Source organism: Hylaeus anthracinus, unplaced genomic scaffold, assembly GCF_026225885.1.
Source record: "Hylaeus anthracinus isolate JK02 unplaced genomic scaffold, UHH_iyHylAnth1.0_haploid 11981, whole genome shotgun sequence".
In the NCBI taxonomy this organism is placed as follows: Eukaryota; Metazoa; Arthropoda; class Insecta; order Hymenoptera; family Colletidae; genus Hylaeus; species Hylaeus anthracinus.
In genome coordinates, this window is record NW_026534329.1 from 5188751 (window position 1) to 5213944 (window position 25194).

Below are 25194 nucleotides of genomic sequence, written 5' to 3' on the forward strand. Positions count from 1 at the left end.
GTTTTTTAAAATTCCTTTTATGATATAAATTCAAATAAATATTGAAAAGTATTCTTTCTTATCCCGGAAATTTATTACGAATATAGAAAGTTATGACTATACTAAGTGCTTTGACACTAAAATTTAAGATTTTTCAAAAAGTGGAGTTAACCGATTTGTGCAGTGAACGGCTCAACTACAACTAATTACGTAGCTGAAGGATAAAGTGATACGTCACCAAAAACCCACGAATTTTCCGTTCGACCCACTAATGTTTAAACTCAAGTCACTTGAAATCACAACAGCTTGGAAAGTAAAAACCGAAGCCCGTCTACTTAAACACAGACAGCGTTCCAGGTTGCATCGTGCTCGAAAAGGTTAACTCGTTCGCTTGCAATTCCCGCTTGACTGACGCGATTCCGCCATAATTCGTCTGACTTGCGGGTGGTGTAAGGAAAAAGAAGAACGACGAAGAGAGGAATCGACGCGACCGGCCGCGAAGGAAACGCTTTCGCATCAGCGTCCACAAAGGGGAAGAACATCTTCTTATTTGCGTTCCCGTGGAACAATACGTTTGTCTGGCCGTGGAAGAGGCCGACATCGCTCAGACAATGAGGAACGTCGATAACGATCGCGACGCATCTTAAGACCTCTCTCGTTAACGTTCAGCTGGTTCTTTCGCTCCTTGCAGGAAGCTCTCTGTAGTTTCCTGAAGAAGACCAACTCCCCCCACGGTTTCCCATCCTACGGCCACTGTCCTCTCCTGCCATTTCGCACTAATTGCGGACAATTCCAGACTTTAAATCTCTCGAATCTCGAAAGCCTTTAATCTCGACGGCCGAGCCTTAACGACGTCGCCGTGTTTCGTAGAGCGACAGTTTGAAATTTAAGCGCTCGAGGGGGCGGAACAGACACCCTTAATAAGGTTCCTCCGCCGTCTCTTCCATCCACGCCCCTCGGCCATCCGCGTCTCCGTCTACGGGCTTATCTTCCTCGTCTTTCTTCGTCGGTTCGACCTCACCTACGCGCTCCAATGCGCCGTGGCGAGCGCGTTAATGGAATATTTTAATGGCTAAGCAAACCTTTAATCAACCTTTGTCAGCCACGGAGTACATTGTGCGAAATTAGGGATAAGTAGATAAGACGTTCGCGACCGTCTCTCGCGCGGGAAACCTGGGACACTCGAGCTGGAATCGGAGGGCCTTGAATTTGGTGAAGGAGAAAGAGGGAAAGTGGAAGATACTGGGTTGTCTGGAACGTCCATGGCGATTTTTTGTTGGTGGTGCAGGTCTGAATGTATCGTAATGGTTGAAAACAAATAGCATGTATGAAACAAGATGGTACCTATGTACTTTGACACGTATTTATCAAAATTCAAACGTGTCTTTGAATTTTTCTTAAATTTGACACGAACATTCTGGACAATTCAATACTAATTTTATTCCTGTAAAATATTTAACATATTTGTTTTCTATATTTGTTCTTAATACAACAATTTTAGACCATTGTAAATGAAGACATATTTCTAGAAAGATACTTAAGGATACTAATTTTATTCTTGGAAGAAATTCCCTGTTCCATCCTAATAACGTTGCAGGGTTTTTTTAAATCGAAGACAACTTAGAAAAGAATCCTGAAGTATTCTAGTTTTATTCCTGTAAACCATTTCGTGCTTCACCTTGTAGTTAATACATCATTTGAATGCCATTGGAATTGAAGACAACTCACTGAAAGATATTGAAAGACTCTAATTTTATTCTAGTAAATCATTCCTTAGTTACATTTTAATGCAGAAGTTGAAGGGCTTGGAAATTGAAGGTAATTTGCAGAAGGTTGCTGAACTGTTCTACTTTTATTCCCGTAAACCATTCCGTACTCCATCTCAATACAAAAGTTGGAGGCCACTGGAAATGAGGCCAATTTACAGAAAGATACTGACGTATTGGAATTGAAAGTAACTTACGATTATATCGAAGAATTCTTATTTTACTTCTGTGATTCCGTATTGCATCCTAGTATGAAAGTTCAATGCTGCTGGAATCGAAGACAGCTTGTTTCTGGAATCTATGACGTCTTTTGAAATATGAATCTTCTTCTTGATTCTTTCCTAAATCTTTCTCTATTTAATGTCTATGTTAACCTTTTTAATGTTGAATTAAGCAGTGATAGAAAAAGCTTTCGTCTAAATCAACAGAAGAACAACCTACGTACTGGACAGAAATGGTTCGAAAAATTTGTATTGTTTCACTTTTTTTCGCACAGGAAGATCGCATGCACAATGGAGTTTTCCGGAATAAAACAGGGATTGCAGCAGAGGTGGCTATATTTTTTACTGCTGAAGACAGAGAATTTTATAAAAGCAGAATTAACGAACTCGCATCTCGTCGGAGAAGGGTCGTAGATTGCGAATATGCTCAGTATGATGAATAAAACATGTGTATATTTTTTCAAGTTTATCATTTTAACATGTAAAACCGCACGAATCCTTTTCGTTACATAATGTACGAATTTCATTTAAAGAAAGATAAATTTTGTAGCATTTGCTCGGAATAATAGGCTCGGAATAATTGTTTATTTCCGCTTTTAAATTATTTGTGTCTGAATCAGATCGTGAAGAGAATAGAGATTAAATCATTGCACTATGAGATCATCTCTGACTTGACAAAATTATTTTTCAACAAATTAGTGGGACACAGAATTATTAAAAAAATGTTTTGGCGAAATAAATGCAGTGGGATGCACGTTTGGCAGAGTAATATAATGAAACTTGCTACAGGAAGCCGTTTGTACATGTTGGAAATTATTTAAAAAAATATTATATTCGGAAAATATATATGAATAAGAATGAACCAAATATTTTGTATGTATTTTTCTCGAACAATAGTTCTTTCAATAAAACAAATGCAAACACATACTATGGCGAAATATCAAAACGAAATAAATAAAATCAGAGTTACCCAACAGCAAACTAAGAAAATAATTATAACGAAAAGAGCTATAAGAGAATTAAATAAAATTCTGGAATTCCTGTCGTCCAACGTAATCGGCTCTAAACGGTCCCAAAAGGACCACGCGACGCTCTTCAGACGAGCGAGTCCCCTCAAAGGGCAAAACCGTTGCTCGAACCCTGTCACAAGAGTCGCCCCGCGTCGAGGATTGATTAAAGGGGTTGCGCGAAAATTTGGAATTTTGATCGGCAACGCTGTCGGCGGAGTTTCTCCTCCTCTGGCGCGATGTAACCCTTTGGAAACGGGAGCTCGCGAACCGACGTGAAAATGTTCGAATCCAGACGCGACGTAATTACGCGAAATCGCGTAATTAAAGTTTTCGACGCGTTCGACTTCCTCGTCTGGGTTTATTTTTCGTACAAACGGATAACTCCCGCGATAAAGTACGCGAAACTGGAGCGGGACAGGACGCGTGCGGAGGTGGTGGATACAGTATCGATCGAGTTTTATCGCGAAACGTCAAGCCGAAGGCCTGTCGAAAAACAAAAAACGGGTCCGGATCCGATTGAGCAACTTAATACTCTGTCATAAATTTAAAAAAGAAAAAAAAAAAGAAAGAAGGCGAAACAGGGGAAAGGGAAACAGTTCCTGGCGGCTGGGAGGCCGCGAGAGCTGTCAGTCACTGTGAAAATTATCGCTCAAGTATCCCCGGGTTTGTACACGGATCCCCAGACAGTCTGAAGGGTTGCTCGTAGATGGTGGAGCCAACGGCGGGGGACGCGAGAAGCGCGGCTCGCCGGGCTCGGTTCTCTCGTTGGCACGTTCCCCGATTATGTGGATAATGCGAGACAACGTGACGAGCCTACGTATACATCCCGATAGGCGAATCCCTAGCCGGCTGAATAACTTATTCGTTATGAATATAAACTCCGCGAAACTGATTCGCACTTCTCCGCTCGCGATGCTACCCTCGTCACTGGACCCAGGGACACCTCCCGAATGGAAACTGACGGGCTAATGCGTTGCAGCGGTGGTGTAAGTTTGTCTTTTTGGGAAAGGGAGCTTGCACGAGCAATGCTCGGAGAGTTCATCGACTTTGGATCGTGAAAAAGTTTCGTTGTCAAGGAGGCGATATTTCTTCGTAGAGGGCGAGAGGAGGATCTTGATTTAAGGAAATAATCTATTCTTCAGGGGTGGGGGGTAGGTTTGTTTTATAAATTTTTATTTCTTTAGGCTTCTTAAAGCTGAATTTGTATAATAATAATAATAATGGTAATAATGATACTTTATTTACGGGCAATATGCCCTTGATATCAAATTCAATAAGGAAAATGAAATAGAAATCAGAAAAACGGAGACAAGCACAGCATATCGAAATTGCTACAACTAAATTTTTGAATACCGACATTGATTCATGAAAAAGGTTAATGCAGAGTCTTCTCGCAATGTAGTTTTCCTTACCTGTATATTCAATAGAAAAAGACGAACCGAAAAGTTGCGACACCGGATAATATAAATTGTAATTTCCTCGAAACGATAAAATTAACGAGTGTAAATGGTGTTGTTACTATTAATCGTTACTTTTACCACGATAGTGATTTCCTACTAAATTAAAAAGAAGAAACTTTTAAATGTTCATTGAATAAAAAAGCAATGAGTTATAAAGTTACTCGATACCTTAAAACTACCTTTTGCTATTATTCTACCACCGAGTATATTGTCACATAACAAACCTCGTCAAACTTGGCATAAATTCTCTTCCATACGATACTAGTGTCCTCTCTCCCATCGTTCCTGTATTTTCTTTAATTATCTTCGTTCCCGCCATTGCTTGGCTTTATTACTGGAAAACAAACTTTCCGCTGTTTTCAATACATTTGCATTATTCAAATTCGTGCGTTGACTTTTTCGTACCTCGTACACTAAACAAACTGGAACGGAAGGAATAGAAGTAATAACAGCGAAGGAGGAGCCGTATTTCCGATAGCGAGTGCTATTTATTCAATCGCATTAAATACTTTTTATCGCTCATTTAAAGAATCGCCTTTCGAATTTCTTTCTTTTTATCAGACACCGCTGAAAGCGAGAAACTTTTCCGTTTGGGATTAAAGATCACGCTACCTACCTTTCCCTTTCCTTTTCTTGCAATTTCATTCTTTCCACTCTGCTTCTATTCTTTTTAATGCCGGATCACGCTCTTTCCTTTTAACGTTCAGCAAATTCAATTTGAATACAACTTTTTTCCTCTACTATTCTTACGTAATAAAAGGAAAGCACGAGAATGAGGCGAATGTGATTTTTAAAAATTCAAGTTTGCATCTTCTTGCATCTTCATTACTTTCTCGCTGATATGGGTAACAAATTTGTATCTGGATAAAAACTTCAAGCGAAGAATCAAAATTAAGTTCCTTTACATTTATTTATGTAAGATGAATAGCTTTTACAAAATGAAATAGAATTTCACATTGGTTAAATAAAAGTTTACATGAATAAGTGTATGAGTGAAATACATAGGGTGTTTCTATTCATTACGTATTATTCGAATAAAGTTTTACCCACCTTTGCAACACGACGATAATTTTCTTAGTTGAGATTTCTTCTTTCACAAACTGTATCAAAAATGCGTCGAATTGCTTGTAAAAGTTTGATTCCATTTGGTACTTCCTACATTTCGTTCACGGTCATTCATCCATCCACTTCTTCCATCCGAGAATAATACTCCGAGCAGCTAAACTCTACTTCCCTTTCATCGATCATCGTTCGTTGCACGTGAATCGTTTGCACGACACGTTTACTCGGCAAATATTTCCTAGTTCAAAGCAATTTATCACAAATCCATGAATAATAAACTGCATTCATCAGATACTTTAATGGAAGAGGGCGTCTTACAAAGTGCTGGATGACAATCAATACACTCGATGCCCTATTCATTACTTGTCGCTCTACTTGGAGACTATAGTGTCTCTCGAAGGCAGTGTCAAGACCAATGACTGCTATCCAAATATTTACTACGTTACGGATCGGAGTACATTATGGTCCTAGTAAAATTTTAAAACAGGTCAGTCGATCTTCAAATTTAGTATAATAGTAGTACTATTGGATTAGGTCTTAATTTAATTAACATCCTTTTTGTTTTTCTAGTTCGCCTTTATGCTTTCTTCCTTTTTAATCAAACTTGATCTATAAAATGTTGTGAATTGAGTTTCTTATTGTGTCTTTCGAGCATGAATCTGATCATAGGTATTATTTCATTTATATTGGCACGAAACATATTTGAGTTGAAAAGGTTGTAGACACCTACTTGAAAATTCTAATTTTAAAAAATGTCTTAAAATTAATTCAAGGAAATATTGCTCGAAAGCTTTTCAATGATAAAAATTAACTATGTCTCAAAAAGAATAAAAATCATTCTGTAACGATTCTGAAATACTTAAATAAAATTCTTTTTTTAAATAAATAACACATTCCTACCTAATTCCCAAAAGTCTCACTCCTTCTAACAGCAAAGGAAGCTTACGAATTTATTTCACAAGTAACAAAATTGCACGCTTTAAAATTAAACAGAACGTACAGTTTAATTTTCCACCGCTGTTCACACGTTTTTTTGATAAATCGAGGATTGTAACCATCCGATGGACGCTGTCGTACGTTTTATGATAACACCGCCGAAGCATTTCGCGGAAGCCAGGATACTAACTTCGAACTTGTCGAACATCGACCCGGAGGAAGTAGCTATTGCGTTAGAAAATTGAAGGGACCGAAAGAACCGCAGATCGGCTCAGAAAGTAGACGGAAAGCAATTTAGATACATCGGGATTGAAACTATGGCCTTCCCTTCCAAGGAAGGAAATTTAGTCCGCGCCCTGGCGATTTTCCTTCCCGAACTAAGTTCCGCGCATTTACAATTGAAATTACTTTGCCCGTCGTCTCTGGATTATTACTTTAAGCCGTACCCGCGGATATCGTCGGTGTTCTTTTCTTCAACTACGACGCTTTCATGGAGAAAGGAGGCTGAGGGCCCCGGGGTCATGCCTCCTCGTATCGCGTCATCATGAAATTCTCATCTTCTTTCCGAGGAAGTACCGAGTTTGATCTCTTTGTTCTTCTTTTTTTATTCATTCTTTCTGTCTGTGCTTTCGCGGATGGTAAAAAGCCGACATCTGAACGCTGGTGTCTCTAAATCCGGACTCGTGCATTATTTTATACTCCGGAGTAACGTGCAAGGAGAAAACATCTTGATGTGTTTGAAGAATTCAGAGATGTGTGTTAAAATATTAAATGTAAATGTCGAGATTGCATTCTTTTCATACGCAGAAGAGAATTTTAAATTAAATGTGTATTCATTTTGTACATTTTAATTTCTATATTAAAAATGTGTATTTATTTTGTATATGCTATATATTTAAGTATCTGTTCACATTCTTGAACATTTTTGTACATGTACACTTTTCATAAATATCCCAAGCATCCATATCTACACATTTATTTTGTATAGTACATATATCTATGTATTTGTTCACATTCTTAAATATCTTTGTACATGTTCATTTTTCATAAATGCATAAATCTCCCAAATATCCATATCCGTTTATTTTGTACATGTTATACATTTAAGTACCTGTCCACATTCTTAAATATTTTTCTATATTTACACTTTTCATAAATGCATAAATATCCACAGTCTAACGATCACGACACATTTCGAATATTGAACGAACATCCTTAAGTTCCCTTGAGAATATATCCCAGAAATGGTCCACAAAAGTATTATACAATGCTTGGGAAGAAGTCGTGAAAGAAATGAAGTGTAAAGCGTTGGCTCCAAACTTAAGTAGCGTAAGTTCTTTCGCAAATGATCATGGTTCCGTCGGGCGACATCCCGACGAAAAACGATTACAAATAGTCGGGAGGAGGACAGAAGGAAGAAGCACAAAGCGGTTTCGAGTCGTCGTGGGCGAAACTGTTGAGAAAGAAGGTTTCTTCGTCTCGATAAAACTTTCAACGTTATGCTTCTATCTGTTTCGCGTAGTAGTTACGAGGAGGTTGTGTGGGAAAATCGCCCGGGAAATTTCGAAGGAAAAAGAGCACGGGTATGTTGGAGCCGATTTTCGAGCGCGAAACTTCTACAAAGATTCGAAAGGGGTTCGACGCGCCCAAGTTTAGAGGATTCCGGTTCTTTTATGTTTCCTGACGCTCGAACACTCGAAATGGTATACGTTTGTCTTCGTGATCTTTACGTTGTAAATTTTAGTATGATTTGTTATTTGAAATCAATTAAAGTCTTTATACGTGGATCTTGGTTGATAGAGTTGGGCAAAATTTTATTTAAATAATAGGTGGCTAATACAATCAAAACGTAGCGATTTGCAATATTTATTTTACTGAATTCGGTTCAATTTTTATTTTTGCCCTGTGAACTATTTCTTTTTAATTTGTCTTATATAAGGAGAATCTCATGTTCAAGATGCAAGAATGACTTACCTTTTATATGTAAGTAGAGAAAACCAAATTATTTTGGATCAGTTACTTTGGTTTGAGGTATTCAGACCAAACTTATAAGGATATGCTTCCTTTTACCAGTTATTACTTGTTTCTTTTGCTCCAGTACTCTCTCAGTTAATATCGAAACAAACTTTTGAACCTTAACCAAATAAAAAGCTATGAATTGCAAAAATACAAATATTTATTTAGATGTACAGCAGTAGATGCAGATAATTCTATGTACATCGTGTCATTTAAAACGAAAGGAAAACAAACTTTTGAGTAAATTCAAACATTGCAACCCACGAAATGTAATAAAATGTAAATATACCTTTCAGGGGTTGTTTATAAGTTTTCTCGATCAATAATGTTGGATTGTCCAGAAAGTTCGAACCAATTTTTAAGAAAAATTTATAAGCACATTTAAATTTTATATACATATTTATTGAATTATATAAGTACCATTTTGTTCCACAACCTTCCCACCTTTTAAGGGATGCATACATGTTATTTGTTTTCAACCATTCCAACATAAACAGACGTGTACCATCAAAGTAAAACAAACTTTTGAGTAAATTCAAACATTGCAACCCACGAAATGTAATAAAATGTAAATATACTTTTCAAGGGCTGTTTACACGTTTCCTCGATCAATAATAATATCACATTTTACAAAAGTGCAGATACTTCTCTCGCTACCCATCATTCACGTCAGAAGTGTTCTCCATAGTTTCCTACTCAATTTCAACAAACTCCCCCATTCTCTCTTCTCTCACCGCAAATACCTACCCAGCCAAACATAAGGCAAAATCCTTCCATAAAATCAGACACCAACGGACCCACCGAATCTGCGAAATCGTAGTCCCTCGTCAGGAACAAAGATGCAAAAACAGAGCGCAGCTTTGGGGTGCCCTGGCTTCGAGCTCGAGCTCGAGAGAGAAAGAGAGAGAGAGAGCGGCATTGTGGCGATAAATTAAGTCGTCGCCGGGTTAAGGGCGTCACAGTTTTACGCGCGATAAAACGGCGAAAGGAGGGCCAATTTCCTGATCGACCATGGGTGGAAACGTCGAACCTTAGCTCCCGGTTCTCGCCCGCCTTGGAACGTGTTCCTTGGCCTCTTCAACCCCTTTCGCCGCCCCCGATCGACCCTCTTTTAAACTCTCAGCCGTAACACGCACGCCAGTTGGCTCGTCGAGTGGTCCGCCGGGCCGTTTATTTTCATTCGCCCCTGGGATTGCTTTTCATCGACGGTCGCAGCCTGACAAAGGCAACGAGCTCACGGCTCGCGCGTGTGTACACGCTTCTTTCACGCTCGACGCGTGTTTGACAGCGTGCACGCGTGCTTTCCTCTGCGACCCGGCGCTTTTTAAGGTAGAGGGAGGAAGGGCACTTATTTTCAATGGAGCTCCTTGGAAACATTCTTGATGACTTGTATCGCGGAGGCGGCGCAGCTCGCGCGCCCTTACCGCGGCCGAACGAATCGCGCAGCTAATTTCCACGATAATGAGCTCATTATCCTGACTACTTTGCCGAGCACCGGGATATTAAGGGATAATTTAGATAGCGCCTCGTAACGATATCAACCGGGGTCAAACCTTTGAGAGACGACCGCGTGGGACCCGATGACGTGCATCGTGGCTGAAACGAAATTACGCGGGAACGCCAAAGTTTCATGCCGCTACTTTCCCTGGCCCCTTCTTGTGGATCGCGGAGGAACCTTTTCGTGATAGCTGATTAGATAATTGTGGTGATAGCCTGAAATTGGAAATGATAGCATTATATTGTTAAACAGTCCGTTTCTACATTTTTATAAATTGTCTCTTAACCTTTAACATAAATCCTTTATAATAGCTTCAAGAAAGCTGTAGGAATTAATCGCAACCCTTTGTAGATTCCAAAGGGTTAATATTAAATTTATAAAATAAATAGTTAAGAGAAATGGGTGTAACTTTAACCTTGTAAGAATAGCAGATAAGTAAACTTTAATTTAGGCATGTAAAGAAAGTACAAAAGTGATGCAAAAGATAAAGTTTGAATAATGTTAAAAAATAATTCTAAACAGAGACTGTTAAACAGGCGTCTATTGTAAAGAGAGTTTAAGTCCCCTTATAAATAGACAAAACAAACCTGTATAAACCTGTGATGATATAATTCGTACAAATAAAATTAATGTAGTAATGTAGTCGTTTACAAATGTTGCGCAAAAAGATATTGCATTTTCAGTATATAAATATTTTTGATGATCTGATCGTTATCAGATGTAACGAGTAATGCTCGTTTATTTACGTGTAATTGCATAAAATACAATTTTTTTTTAACCTTTAAATGAGGATACTCCCTTGAGCTGTGCAAATTGCTTCGCATCTCCCCTCGTTACGTCTCTCTGTGGTAAGGCTCGTCGCGTGTAACGCTAAAGCGGGACGTCGATTAAATTTTCAAGTATGCCCGAACCTTCGCAAATGATCGTCAATCATTTAAAACCCGAAGCCATCCGTATGTGCATATAATATTTTAGAGCTGATAATTTTGTAAGATATACATACATACGGTGTAATATACTTCGAAGCAACGGAATCGATAAAGAGGACGTACAAAATATAAAATGCAAGGTTTCTCTTAATTTGTAGACAAAATAAAAATTTAAAATTAGAAATGATATCAGGAAGCTATAAAATTAGAAACAACTATGAATATGGAATATCGTTCATTTCGAAAAACGTTTCAATTTTAACTTTGTATGAACTCTGCTGCTATTCTAAACATATAAATTCCAACTTTGTGTTATCAATTACTATCAATTACTGACTGATTAAAACTAAAGAAAACTTCTATTTGCTGGAGTAACCCTTTATTTTAAATTTGAAATACATTTATTTTAACCGAATATATGAATAATCTTCTATTCAACCTGTCGCAGGAATCTAGAAAACAAAATACAAACAAATTTCAAACATCAACCTCAAAAAAGTGGGTGTTAAGCGGCTGAAGTGTTGTCAGCCGACGGATATGCACGATCAGGTGGCATGCGCACATGCTGTTCGACGGATCCCTGTAGAACGTGGCGTTCATCCACCACATATGACAGCTCGTACGCGTTAGGTTGCCAGCTACTAAATTATTCCACGATAAACGTGTTTACGTACAGTTTAGTTGCTCGACGAGCGTCGCCCGCGCCGACTACTTTAATCGCCCAGCAAATGAACGTGTCATCCGTCCGATTCAATCGAACGCGTCGCGTACGTATCGACGAATAAATAATACGCCAAACAGGCTTAACGAATTGGCACCCTCGTTATCGTTACCCCTTTTTTTCTCCCTCCTCGTTCCCGGGTTCGTTATATCGGCGATGTAACGTCGATGAAATTTTCAAACGAGCCAAACAGACCCTTTTAAACGTCGGTCGACGTTTAAAAATTCAAATGTAAACTCGAAATACCGGACCGTGCACGCGCAAATCGTTTCCGTACTCCTTCGCCGTCTGTTTCGTCATTAGCGTCCGCTATAGATGGGCGCAGCTCTCATTTGCATACGAAGTTTCGAATAACGAACGAAGATGAATAATATCTGATGTTTTACTTTGTTTGATTCGAATTTTTCCTTGAATTATAAATCAAATGGGGTTTCGTGGTGGGTGGATGGTTGTTCGATTGAATACACGTTGAAAATATGATGACTAGACTGCGGATCTTTATGCAAAATAAAATCTTCGTGAAAGTGCCTACAAAAATTCAATCTAAATAGGAATTTATTTTATTCAGCAAATATTATAACACGAACTTTACTTTCGTACAAATTTACAAATTTCCTATGAATGCATAAAGATCCACAGTCTAATGATGACTTATAATCCGCAGGGATGAACTGAGAATTTGAAAAATATTTTTGCTCCTAAAACAGAGATTTACGGACGTTTATGCATGCAGAAGTAAAATAAATTCTATTACGAAAGTAGCAACATTTATTGACATTTAAAATTCCGAATGTAATAAACTGTGCTTGAGCAAGACTGAAGATTCATACATTCAACGAAAAACAATCGCAATGAATCTATACGAACACTTTATTTCGCTCCAAAATAAACATGATCGATGTGCAGTGAAATAAATAACACGAAACCAAATTTCTACCTACCATACACGACGTTGATCGAGAACATGTATTGCTAGAATAATCTCTATTCTGACAGGCTGAACTACAGCAGGAAAATTAAATAATCTGTAGGTATGCAAATTACAGGGGCTTGTGTTTAGAGCTAGCACGAAGTTCTGACAAGTAAGAGGCGTGGACAGCTCTGACTAAGAGTGCTCTATGCCCACGAAACTGCAACAACACTCGCATATTCATCAGTGGTTGTCCAACTGTACAACAAAGACTATCTCTTAGGTGATGGAGCACTTTTTTTTATAGCTTCACGTACAAACAGTTTCCGCCAAATTTAACATCCTTCGATCTAAACGTCTGACGTCAAATGACGTTAGTTCTGACGTAAAATCGAATAGCTATATATATATATATATATGCAGAAGCAATAAGATCGCGAACGAAGATATCGAAATTGGACCCCGTCAGTTCTGATGTCGGTCGAGCGTTGAACGGAAATGGACGTTAAAACTGATCGATTCTCATTCCGACATAATTGATTAGTTCAATTTACCTCTAGGGAAATGGAAGTTCGCGGCGCGTCTTAATCCATTTTACAGAAACGCAAGGATATCTACGACTCCGCCCCAACGACGGAACGGAGGGAATGGAATAAAGAGACATCGCAAGTCTGGGAAATTATATCGTACGATTTCGATTGCCATCACGCTCTCAACGCAACGCTGTCTTTCACTGTTAGGCGTGAATCTAATTACAATAATCGTTGAATTATCGATAAACGTCCCTCGGTGCGATGTTCAATCCAATAAGACAAAATTGCCTATATTGGATTAAATGCTTGCTGTTTCTTTAAAGCGGAATGTTTCCGACGAACAAGTCAAGTATATTTTTATCTATGATCTACTTATTTATTTTGGTATCGACAAATTTCATGCAAAATAACATACTATATAATTATAGCATTTAGAGTATATGCTAATGCGCAGGATCTCTATATAACGCATGCATAATATATTTCATGAATTATTAAAATAATATTATCGTTCCATTTCATACAAGTGAAAACACTCTGCATACGTGTCATTAGTAATTATTATTCATAAGCTTCTTATTTTGTTTGAAAAATTTTCAAATAACCATCCGACCTCATATATTAACTTATTTATTAAATTAAAAGTAAGGAATAAATTATACAGTATAATTATAAAGTAAGTATTAGATTATAAAGTAAACAAGAAGAACTTAAATCTACTACACAGTTTCAACAATCACACCCACCACGAATTCACACATTTCACATATAAACGATAATTCATCCGTCAAACGCGATTACTGCGCCAATTTCGATCATTCGACGTCCAATTCAAGCGTCTTACTCTAAAGTCCTTCGACGCGAGGATGTAAACCGCATAATTCAACCTGTGGCGCGTCGCTGGAAATTCTGACGCGCTTTAAAAATTTTCCGGTGCATTAGTCCAAGGTAATGTAATTACCATAAAGTTAATGGTTCCGCAGAAAAATGGTGACTCGAGCCGTCCCCCCTATTTTTCACGTCATTTCGCAGAAGTTATCGCTGCCTACAGCAGTTACGTTCGAACAAATAATTTCGTCGGCGAGTTTACGCCCCGTTCGGTGGTAAAACAAACGATTCCGTCGCCATTGTTGGTAATTTCTCCCGAAAGGCTCTATATTCCCCGCGATTCCTGCGAATTATTTCTGAATAATTCACCAATTTTCGTCCCGGGATTAACGAATGCACTTTGTGCACACGCGCATCAGCCTCGACGCCGAGTGCATTTGCAACATGCAAACCTGCTCAATGTTTCATGTCTTTTGGAAACGTTCCGGGCGCGGAACCGCGTAGAATATTATTTTGTACGACCAACTGGAAGCATCCTGACACGAAATGAGCATGCGCGCAAATATCTAATGTTCGTTTTAGGCGAGGATCCTAGGGATATATTGAAGAAGTGTGAGAACAAGTGAAATTCCATTAGGAAAACTGGTCTGAATAAATAAAGATTAAATCGATATTAATCAGAGAAGTTTAGACGAGAAAAAACTAGCTTGCGTGATGTTGATATGTATTCAACACTCAGCTTCATTTTTCTTTTTTTCTTCACTTATCCAATACTTAGTGAGTTATTTATTAGGATTCTTCATGAATATAAGGAATCAGTTGAAGACACACGAGAGGGAACACGAATTAAATCGATTTATAGACTTTCATAAACTACAACAACAACACTATTAACACTTTATTCCTCACACTTGCACGTAATATTCATAAAATACAGAGAAATTTAATTTCAACGTGCAACGTACATACCATAGCTATGGAACGAAATATTCGAAAAACTTACACGCATTATGCATCGTCCACGTGAATTATAAAATCGCACGTGGATTAAATATACCCTAAAATACACAATATATTCCAAATCTCCTGATCACTAACCGTATTTTCATCTAGATCCCACTTCCCAATCCTATTTCTATAAAAACGCGCATTTGCAAGATCATCCAAAGTCTGCTCATGTCTAAATCGAACAGTTCCTCCAAGACCCGCATACAAACTATCCGTGAAATATCCCCGTGAAATATCGAAATCGTTCCTCTGTAACGGCTCCACTTTGCGTCGAAAGGAGCGTGACCGCCCCTGGAACTCGTTCGCTGGCCACTTCTCGCGTCTGTATTCGCCGCTCTCTCACCCCATCGAGAATTTCCTTATCGGCTACGTGACGTTCCCCAGATTCCTCACGCATCGCGGATTACGGCACGGATCAAAGCCCAGGGAACGAAGAGTAGAAATTCTCGGGCAAGCTGCACGTACAAGCGCGCGCGTATACACCGTGAGAGCACCTACTTTTCCACCCTCTCCTTATCATGCCCGAGCGGTGACCGTCAGGCGTGCCGTGCCGATGTACCGCGATCTCGATAAAGCAACTACCATCCGACAACTCCATCGTCCTCTTACGGTCTTCAAGAAGCTCCTGAACGAGCGAGGGAGAGGTGGAGATAGCTGGAGCGGGCTGCCACGACTCGCTCGATATCCATTAACCCCCCCGCCTCCCTCCGTTGCCGAGCATCACGAGTCTCCGTGGAGTTTAGGGGTGGCTATTCCCTCCTCGTTCATCGAAAAGACACGAGCCTGTGCCTCGACGAGAGGGCGAAGTCTCCCCGTTCGTTAACCTGCTGGGAAACTGGAACTTCGACGCCGGGACCGATTAGGAATAGTTTCTTTTTTAGGATGTTCTTCCAGCGCGATTACTCGAGGGGATGGATTCAGGTCTTGTAGGGGATGCTCGGTTGCGTGGATCGCGTCACTTTGGGGGTTTTGATTATTATTGAGTGGAAGTAACGTCTGTTAGGGGCTGGACGCGATAATTGAGCGATGAGAAAATTTGGGAAAATATTGATGGATGGTACTTTGTTTTATTAGTTTGATGTGTGTCTTTTTTTTATCACCTTTGGTTAGCTTGTGAAAATGTAATACGAAGGTATTCTTCACTTATATTCAATGATAGCCTCGACGGGGTTTGAATATTATTTGTTTGCTGCTTTATATGAATTATGTCAGCTGTATGTCCAAACATTTTGTGAATGATTTTATAGGTCTGTTTTTGGTTCCAATGTAAACGAACGCTTAATAACGACGTAACACGACATTTTAATAAATGAGGAATTTAATAGATAAGGAAATAAATCAACCGTGTGTAAATTAAATATTTACAGTTGACTTGTGAACTGTAAATGTTGACAGTGAACTTAAATTGAAAAGTGAAAATAAAAGCAATGGAAAATTTTATTCTGTGACAAATATACAAATGTAACAGGTGTCGTAATAATTATGGCCGACTGTTTATATATCACACATGATATAGTGTATAAAGTGATTTACTGTACGTTAATAAAATATGTGGAGGGATACACAAAGAACATAAAATGCGTTACTATCTCAATTGTAACTTTCAAGATGTACTTAGAACATAGTAAACGTATTAATATCCTTCGGAATATTTCCCCTGTAAATGCTACCAATCTACAAGATTAGAATCTAAATCCAGTCCAGATTTAAATCCAGAGTTCACGGAATTCAATAGACCCCAAGGCCAAACTCCGAAGAAGTCATTCCGAAGTAACCGCGAGTGATTAATAATTAACAGGGAACGAGACAGTAGAACTTTGGTAACTTAAGGAATCTTCCAACTGCAAACTATAAGGCTGAACGTCGCTTTCAAGTTTACATTTCAGATAATAAATGTTTCTGTAATCAGTAATCTGCAAAGAATTTGGCGATTATCGTGCACGCCCAATTCCGTATTTTAGAAAGTTTACGTTTAATTATTTGGACTTCATGCCTCATAAAATATAATTATTGAAAGTATCAGCATTTTAAAAATAACATTTTATGAGCGAAAGGGTGGGTCTATTTCTCATCGTGAACATCATTTAGGGATACTCTTACTTGATTCTCGCACTCAATTCCCTATTTTAGAAAGTTTACTCAATTATTTGGACTTCATATTTCACGAAATAATTATTGAAAGTATCAGTATTTTAAAAGTACATTTTATAAGCGAAAGGGTGGGTCTATTTCTCATCGTAAACATCACTTAGGGACCCTCTTTCTTGATCCGGTGCAGTGTCTACGGTCATTGCTATTTGTTCTTCCATCTCCAGCTTCGCTCGTTGCCGAGTGACCATCGCTTCCACTTGTCAGCACAATGCAACGAACGATCTTCCCATGCAATCGTCGAGGGTGCATTATCGGGATTTATTGTATAGATGGGGGGAGAGGAAGATGACTCGTGAAAGAAATCGAGAGTCGTATAGGGTCGAACGTTCCAGTCAGCCTTGGTAAGGCCTGCGATTGTGGAAAAAATACTCGACACTAGTTCACATTCTTCTTATTCATGGTACAGAGGGACGAAAGAAAGATCAGTCTTGAAAGGAATCGCGAGCCGTGTTCGATTAGACGTCGACCTAGGGTCTGCAACTAATTGCAAGCAAACGTTACTCGACACTGGCAATATTCTTCTTACACACGGTCCAATAACCACTTTCAAGTGATTTTATTTAAGAAGATAAATCCAAATCCACTCTTCGAGAAGTCAGTTTCTAATATAGTCATATCGATGATTCTGACAGTTCACTTGAAAACGTCGTATCGATTTCTATTTCAGACCGAGACATGCTTAAAGTAGGAAAATTGTCAGTGACTCAACTCTACCATAGAAATTGTCACTCGAAAGCGAGTAGTACCTCATCACATTCGCCTTAACTTCGAGACAGTCGAGACAGGTCCTTACCTCCCCTACCATCACACGTTTCGCGTTCCAAACCTACTCTAAATGATGAAACTCAAACGCGAAGAGAAACGCCGGCTGTTTTTATTCCCATCATCGGGCTACTTTTCCCCGAGCTTTTTGCGCGTCTTACTTTCCTCCTTGTACGGGGACACCCACGCCACGGTCATTTAATATTCATACGCCGCCGCGCTCGCGACCGCGATGTCCTCGACTAGCTTCAAAAATGAACGACGACGCCGTTCCTCTTCCCCCTTGGACAAAATAAGAAAGTGCATTTCAGAGTCGCTGCCGCTCTTGGAAGTTTGATGGCTACTCCCGTCGGTTAATTATGCGCATTTATCGCCGTGTGCACTTAATGTAATTTCTCTGCAGAGCACCGAGAGCTGTTTATGAGCGCGTTGCTCCTTTGAAGAATGTGGCTTACCGCGGGAACAAAGGCCGGATAATTGCTTAATATTTTGGAGTAAAATCGGAGCGTGATATAATCGTGATATACTGCTGGAGCGACGTCGACGTCGCGTAAAGCCACTTTTATGCTGCTGAGCTTGGGTTAACGATTTCACTCGAATGCTGAATGAACATTTACGTTGTAATTATATTGCAAACGATGTTTTATTTTATCCAGTTCAGACGAATGTTATTGAAATTACAATGGAAGTTTTGTTAGGTGAACGGTTCATTACATGAACGAATTATGATGCGAATGTTAGATAATAACACAGATTAATATTTTTCAATGCAATTAAAATTTTCAGCAATTCTATGATTTTATATTTTTATATTTTTATATTTTTAGCATTATTTACTATTAAAATATCGTACGTATTAGATAAACATACAAGTGTTTTCTTGTTTATTCTTTCTATACTTATGATGAAATCACATAATTCAGGTTGAACGCGATATAATTAAAACAAATTGAACGTTCAGGGAAAATTCAAGCTAAGTTTACAATAAAATTTCATAGACAGAAAGTAGGCCGTGTCAACATGGAAGGAAAGTTCTTCAAAAGTGTATCAATAAATTCATGAAATTTGTTGGGGAACAATAGAGTTGATTATTCCTCTGGGGAATCGAAAGTTCGTTTTCCATGCTTTCAAAGTTCTCGAATGAACATAAATGTCATTTAAAAGCATTGATTCAAAAACTAGATCTCCACTTTGCACGCCTCTATCGCAGAAAATGGAGAAGTCGATAAAAAAAAAGTGTCGGTGCTTTTTTCCACAACGCAGTCTCCCTCTTTTACCTCTTGTGTTTCTCCACTAGAAATATACAGAGTGCGACGGAAGTCGCGGTACAGAACAATTTTAGAAGTCGATAACGTGCACGCGCATCCGTTGGAATTTAAGGCATTATATATTATCGTTTACGTTTAAAAGAATGCAATCTAACATTCGATTTAGTTATAATTTGAATTGGTGAAAATTTTAATTCCATTGACAAATGCTCATTTGTGTTATTATCTAACATGATAAATGATAAATAAACTAAAATAGTGTTTTAAATACGAAGTGAAATGTTAAAAAATAAAATGTATTTATTTTGATATCATAAAGCATAAAATAAAATATTTGAATGTTATACTTCAATATGATTCGAAATATTTATTAACAACGTTTTTCATTGGGCTACTCTCTCGTGACAACAGAATAAATCCTGCGAAAATAAATAGTCTTTCAATCGAAAGAAATGTTAAATTAGCGAACTACATTTAAAAAATAATTATCTTACATGTTTGTATTTCATAATACTTTAAATTCGTCAGACATCAACGACTAAATAGTAACCAACAATGTTAGAATTAAATAAGGTATAAATAAAAATAAACAAACAATCGTAAAACAGTGCTCCATTGTTTTCAGTATCCATCAAACAAAATATAGCTGGATAAAATGAATCATACTCCTTTGACATTAAACAATGACTCAATATAAAATATACCATTTCCTATTTACCATCAGGAATATAATAATATTCCACCCTCTTTGGCTCGCTGCCCAAGAACTCAATTTTTTTGACATTTTGGATTCTCCCAATGAAAAAAGAATATTTCTAAATGACTTTCACTTTATCTTAGTAAGCACACAGGCATCCATGACTAAATATTGCAGCGAATTCAACAAAGTAATAACCACCAATGTTACAATTAAAAAGGTATAAATAAAAATAAACAAACAATCGTAAAACAGTGCCCCATTGTTTTCAGTATCCACCAAACAAAATATAGCTGGATAAAATGAATCATTCTCCTTTGACATTAAACAATGACTCAATATAAAATATACCATTTACTATTTACCATCAGGAATATAATAATATTCCACCCTCTTTGACTCGCTGCCCAAGAACTCAATTTTTTTTGACATTTTGGATTCTCCCAATGAAAAAGGAATATTTCTAAATGACTTTCACTTTGTCTTAGGATGCATACAGGCATCCACGACGTTATTTTCGCTGCACCCCGTATATAAGCGCGACGCATGCACAGTTTTCGTTGCAACTGCACGATACACGCTAGCCGTGACCGGGGTGGTACCAGCGGGGCACATTCAATGGCACGAGGACCGTGATGTGGAGGACGGAGAGGGGGTACACGGTGTGCTGCGGTGAATGTGGCCTCCCCCGTCCCCCGGTTGCAACTGCATGGAGATGCAGAGACGTGGATGCATCCTGTAGGAGAGTATAACGAGCTCGAACCCGACTCTCGGGTCGATGGCTCATGGTTTCGCCTTGCCCTCTCGAACGATCCACCCCTTCCCTGTCACCCCCGCACGCTGACCCTCTCTCACTCTTTCTCATTTCCCTCTGCCGTTCTCCGTCCTCCTCTCTCCCTTTCTCTTTCCCGGTGTTCTCTCTCATTGCCTCTCTTTCCAGTCGTTCCGCCGCCCCCGCCTCGTCCTCGTCCACTCTCGTTCCGTCTATGCGCCCGACAGTGGCGTAACTTTAAATTCAGGGCCAGCCACCCCGGAGGTTGACACGGGGGTGCCCTCACCTGTCGTGCGTCGAGTGGGACAGCGGTGGTTACCGGAAGAGAAAACGTTTTGACGGCTGTTCTTGAGAGGCACCCGCCGCCTTTGTGCGCCCGACGCACCGCCACTGTACTCCGCTCGCTCCTCGGATTCGCGCGAACGAGTTTCCACAACTTTCGTCGCGTCCAGTGACGGGACTGACGTGGAACATCCGCGAAGTGTCCTCGATCTCGATGAAATTTTCCAGGGACGCAGAAACGCCAGATACGAGCCGCGCGTATTTTTATAGTGTAAGTCTTTATCGCTCGTTAGAGTAAATCCGACGAAGTGAATCGCGTAACGAAGGAGAGGGAGAGTGGGGGTTAGGGTTAGGTTATTCGGGTTAGGTTTGAGAACACTATATAGAAACTCATTTGCGAAGTTATTGGATGTGTTACGTGTAATCATATATAATTTATTTTATGCTAAGAGTTTGAATTATTATTTCAACTCAACATGCTCAATTACTTGAATTATATGTAGTTACAGCAATGTCAGTAAATCCAGTCAATCCTATAAATATCAGTACCCTCTGTGTCTATTGTAGAAGTTTGACTGAATTTAGTAATTTACGCTATTACAATATTACTATATTACGTATAATTTAGTAAATAAGCTTATACATTTATACCTTTATATATACGTCAACATATTTATACAAACATACACTTGGAAACATTAAATCTACCATTCAATTTAATCCTTTAAGTTACGATTTAAGCTCCAGCAGCTTGCGATCAAAATGTGATGTTTACACTTAGCCCGAACGATACAGCACGGGCCAGGCTCGTGATAATTAGTTGTGGCTTAAGAGGTGGAACAAATTTCTTCAATAGATATAGAGTATTTATGTTAGTGTGACTGTATGTCAGTAAATGTGTTTAATGATTAGTGGTGAACGTGTAAGAATCGGAAGCTGGGTTGAGTGGAGTAAGCGGGTTTTAGTGCTTCAGCGTCGCGACGCGCAGGATATTCGTCGATACCAGGAACCCGTCAGACGCGAATGTTTATGCAAATACGCAGGGCGTACGTAAGTGCTGTTTGCGACGACGCGGCAAGCGGAGAACGCCATTAAATTGTAAATGCGCACCTAACGAGGGCAATAAAGCACTAAAATGGCTGCTTACCATGGGGAAAACGAGGAGCATCCGACGTTATTCACTAACCAGCGACGGAAACTGCTTCCACGACGTGCAACGTCGACACCGCGCTTTATTTACACGATGAACAATTAGACCACTACGGAATACAACGAGCTTCGTTTTAGCGATCCTTTGAAAGCCACAATCTACAGAGGAAAGGCTCAGCGGGTGCGAAAACCGACGAAATATTCAACCTTTGATAATAATCAGTCTTTATACTCAAGGTTCTGTGTAAAAGACACAGAATGCGAAATGTGTGGTGAAATGAAAGGAGATGAACAAAATTAATAATAATCTGGTTTGTTACTCGATGTGAATTATTATTCAATGGTTTCATTCATAGGTTTTCATTTATCGCGACGAAAGTGAAATTTTCTCACAAAAGAATATATTCAGAAACGTATGTTTATCCATCGTCAAAATTTAAAAATTGATTTTTTATACTGTTCAATACGTATATATTAACCGTAATAAGTAGACTGCAGATTTGAACGCATTTATAAGGAATTTGAATGTGCAAGAAATTACAAAATGCACACAGTATGCAAGAACATAAAAATATTGAGAGTAAAGTTCATATTACAATAATAAAATAAAATAAAATTTCCTATTTAGGTTGAATTCTTGTAGGTACGTTTGTCAAGATTTTATTTTGCGTAAAGGTCCGCAGTCTAATAATAAACAATAAATCTATTTTCAAACCGTTACAGTTACAAGTCTCTGTATATCTTCGACCTCACGTCAAATTACCTCCCCAATTCCTTTCGTGTCTTCGTTCTCACCCTCACCCTAATCGTGAAAGATTAAGCGAAACACCTGCCAAGAAAAAAAGGAATCGAGCCCGTATTTGGAGCGGTGTTTCCCAGTCGATAAAGCGTAGGCGCCGTATTAGTTATCGCGGCATCGCGACGTGTCGCAGAAACGACGCCGAAGGAACCGGAAGTCGGTGTCGTCGCGTCACCTTCCTCGAGCAAATACGACGCAAATTCGATACGTGGCATCTCGTCTCAGTCGACCTGACGCGTACATCGAGTATGAGATACGACACGACTACACCTGGGAATAGTCGAGCTTTCTCCTACCCCCCTCGAGTCTCCAGCTAGTCCCCTTCTCTGCGACACCCTTGTCCCCCTCCTTCGCCATCCACCTGTCCCTATAGATCCACCTGCCTTTCACGATAACGCGTCGGCCAAAGTAACACGTCGGTTTGACTGATGTCGCCCACCGACGTAAACGCCCTCGGGGAAGCTGCCTTCCGGTATGATCGCGCAAACGTACTCTGCGATCGAGCTGTCTTGTGCTCCAGAAAATCACTAGATGCGCAGGATGCACCAATTATGATTTCCTTTGCTGTACATTTATCGGATTTGATACCGGACTTTTCAATCGAATTGTAATTGGTTTGTTGCGCTTGCGATTGGTTTGTTTTTAATGTTTGGCTGTATGCATGTCACCGGTGCATAATGTTCTTTTGAACGAAAGGTAAGAGAATGAAGGTCTGTTGTCAAAATTGTTCAAATAATAAATACAGTGATATTTATATATATGTATGAAAAGAAAATGCAAATAAAATATAGATTTATGAGATCAGATTCTTGCTACAAGACCGTAACTCTAATACGCTCTAATACGTTAGCTATGTGAAGCTGGCACCCCCTTATTAAAAAATTCAAAATTTTCTTTTTGCAAATGTTTGCCCATCGTTTGCCCATGTATGCTCTTTTCGAATTTTCCTTTGTCCCTCTTTAGCTTAAAAGTTAAAAGCACTTCAATTTCTTTAATACAGTGATTGCAGAATACGAAGTAAAGGGAAATCGTCGGTTCGTCGAAAATCTCGATGTTCCATCCTCAGCTATTATCCTCGCATAATCTCTGCGATACACAAAGTGTAAAGCAGCTTCCAAGAAGGGATTAAGGGGATGTTACGCTACGCAATCAGAAACCTCGCTTACGCTGGTATACTAAACTTTATAATCCCGAGCACCGCACCATCCTTAATAACTCCTTTTCTCGTAGAAAATCCTGACTGATCTACGTTTCAAAGGTGCCTCGTTTCAGAAATGTCAAAGTTGCATATATTACTGTATAAATAATTTGTATGTTAGGTAAGTACTCTTGACTAATTTATATCACCGTGCCACCTTCATTGATCCTTTAACCTATAACAACGTGTGACACTCGTGGTACAGAATTTGAGTCAAATTTGAAAAACACGAGTCAGACACGTCGTATGAAAGAGCGCAAGAAATTTTATACCTGACTATAGCATTCACAATCCTACAATAAATCGTAGATCGAAGGATTAACATCAATTTTTTGATCACAAAAGACGTTAAATAGAACACATCCACTGAAATACAAAATACATCCGCTGGCTCGTCAAGATACCCGACAAAGAGCAGAAAAATCACACGCAAACATCGACGTTCCCGTCCTTCGTCGACCAGGTTTCCAACCTTTCGAACGAGATCAAATCCTCGATGAGCGTCTGCTGCTCTCGCAGGACAACCATTCGCAGAACGCACGTCGAATTCACGCACCGATGCCTTTCTGTTTCGAGGAGAGGACGCGGGTGGCGCGTTTGCAGAATTTCATCGAAATCCCTCGCTGCCGATTTTAGAGATATATTCCTTTCCAAAGATAAGAGCCCGCTTCCCAGGTCGTTGACTCGACGGTAAAATATTATTTCCACCTCTGCCAGCCTCTCTCGTCCTTCCTAAAGCACCGTGTCTCGGGCGCGTATTAGGCGTCGCGCAAAGGACGTCGCTCCTCATCCTATCTGCTTCTTCTTTTTTTTTTTTTTCACCGTGGGCTGAAGAGCTAGGGTGGATCAAAAGGACGCGTTTTCTCGACGAGACGTTCATATGGGAATATACAATGCGAAAGCGCCGCGGTAAACGCGCTGTCAAAACCGTAGCCAGACCTCAGATCCCCACGCATGCGCACCCTTTGCGCATGCAAAAAAAAATATCGCGGTTTGTCTAACAAACGCGAACTCGCCGTGCTTTTATCTAGCGGTAAATGGGACAAGTCCTTTAATGCGCGAGAATAACGCAATAAGATCGGTGCGAGCACTTTTGCGACGCCTGAAGTGGACGGTTGCTGAAAACCGTTTTTTTTTTTTAATAATCCGTCGAACGTTTCATTTTCTCGACGTTCTCATTCTCCCGTTTCTGGCGCAAACAAGCTTGCGATTTTGCGTGCTTGAGAGTAAGGTGATTTG

The 25194-nt window shown here is 39.4% G+C and overlaps 1 protein-coding gene across 11 annotated transcripts in view; it reads left to right on the top strand.

Annotated features, from left to right (window-relative positions):
* Positions 1–25194, top strand: part of LOC128885774 (cell adhesion molecule Dscam2-like) — a 146937-nt gene that overhangs the window by 6096 nt on the left and 115647 nt on the right. The window lies entirely within an intron of this gene.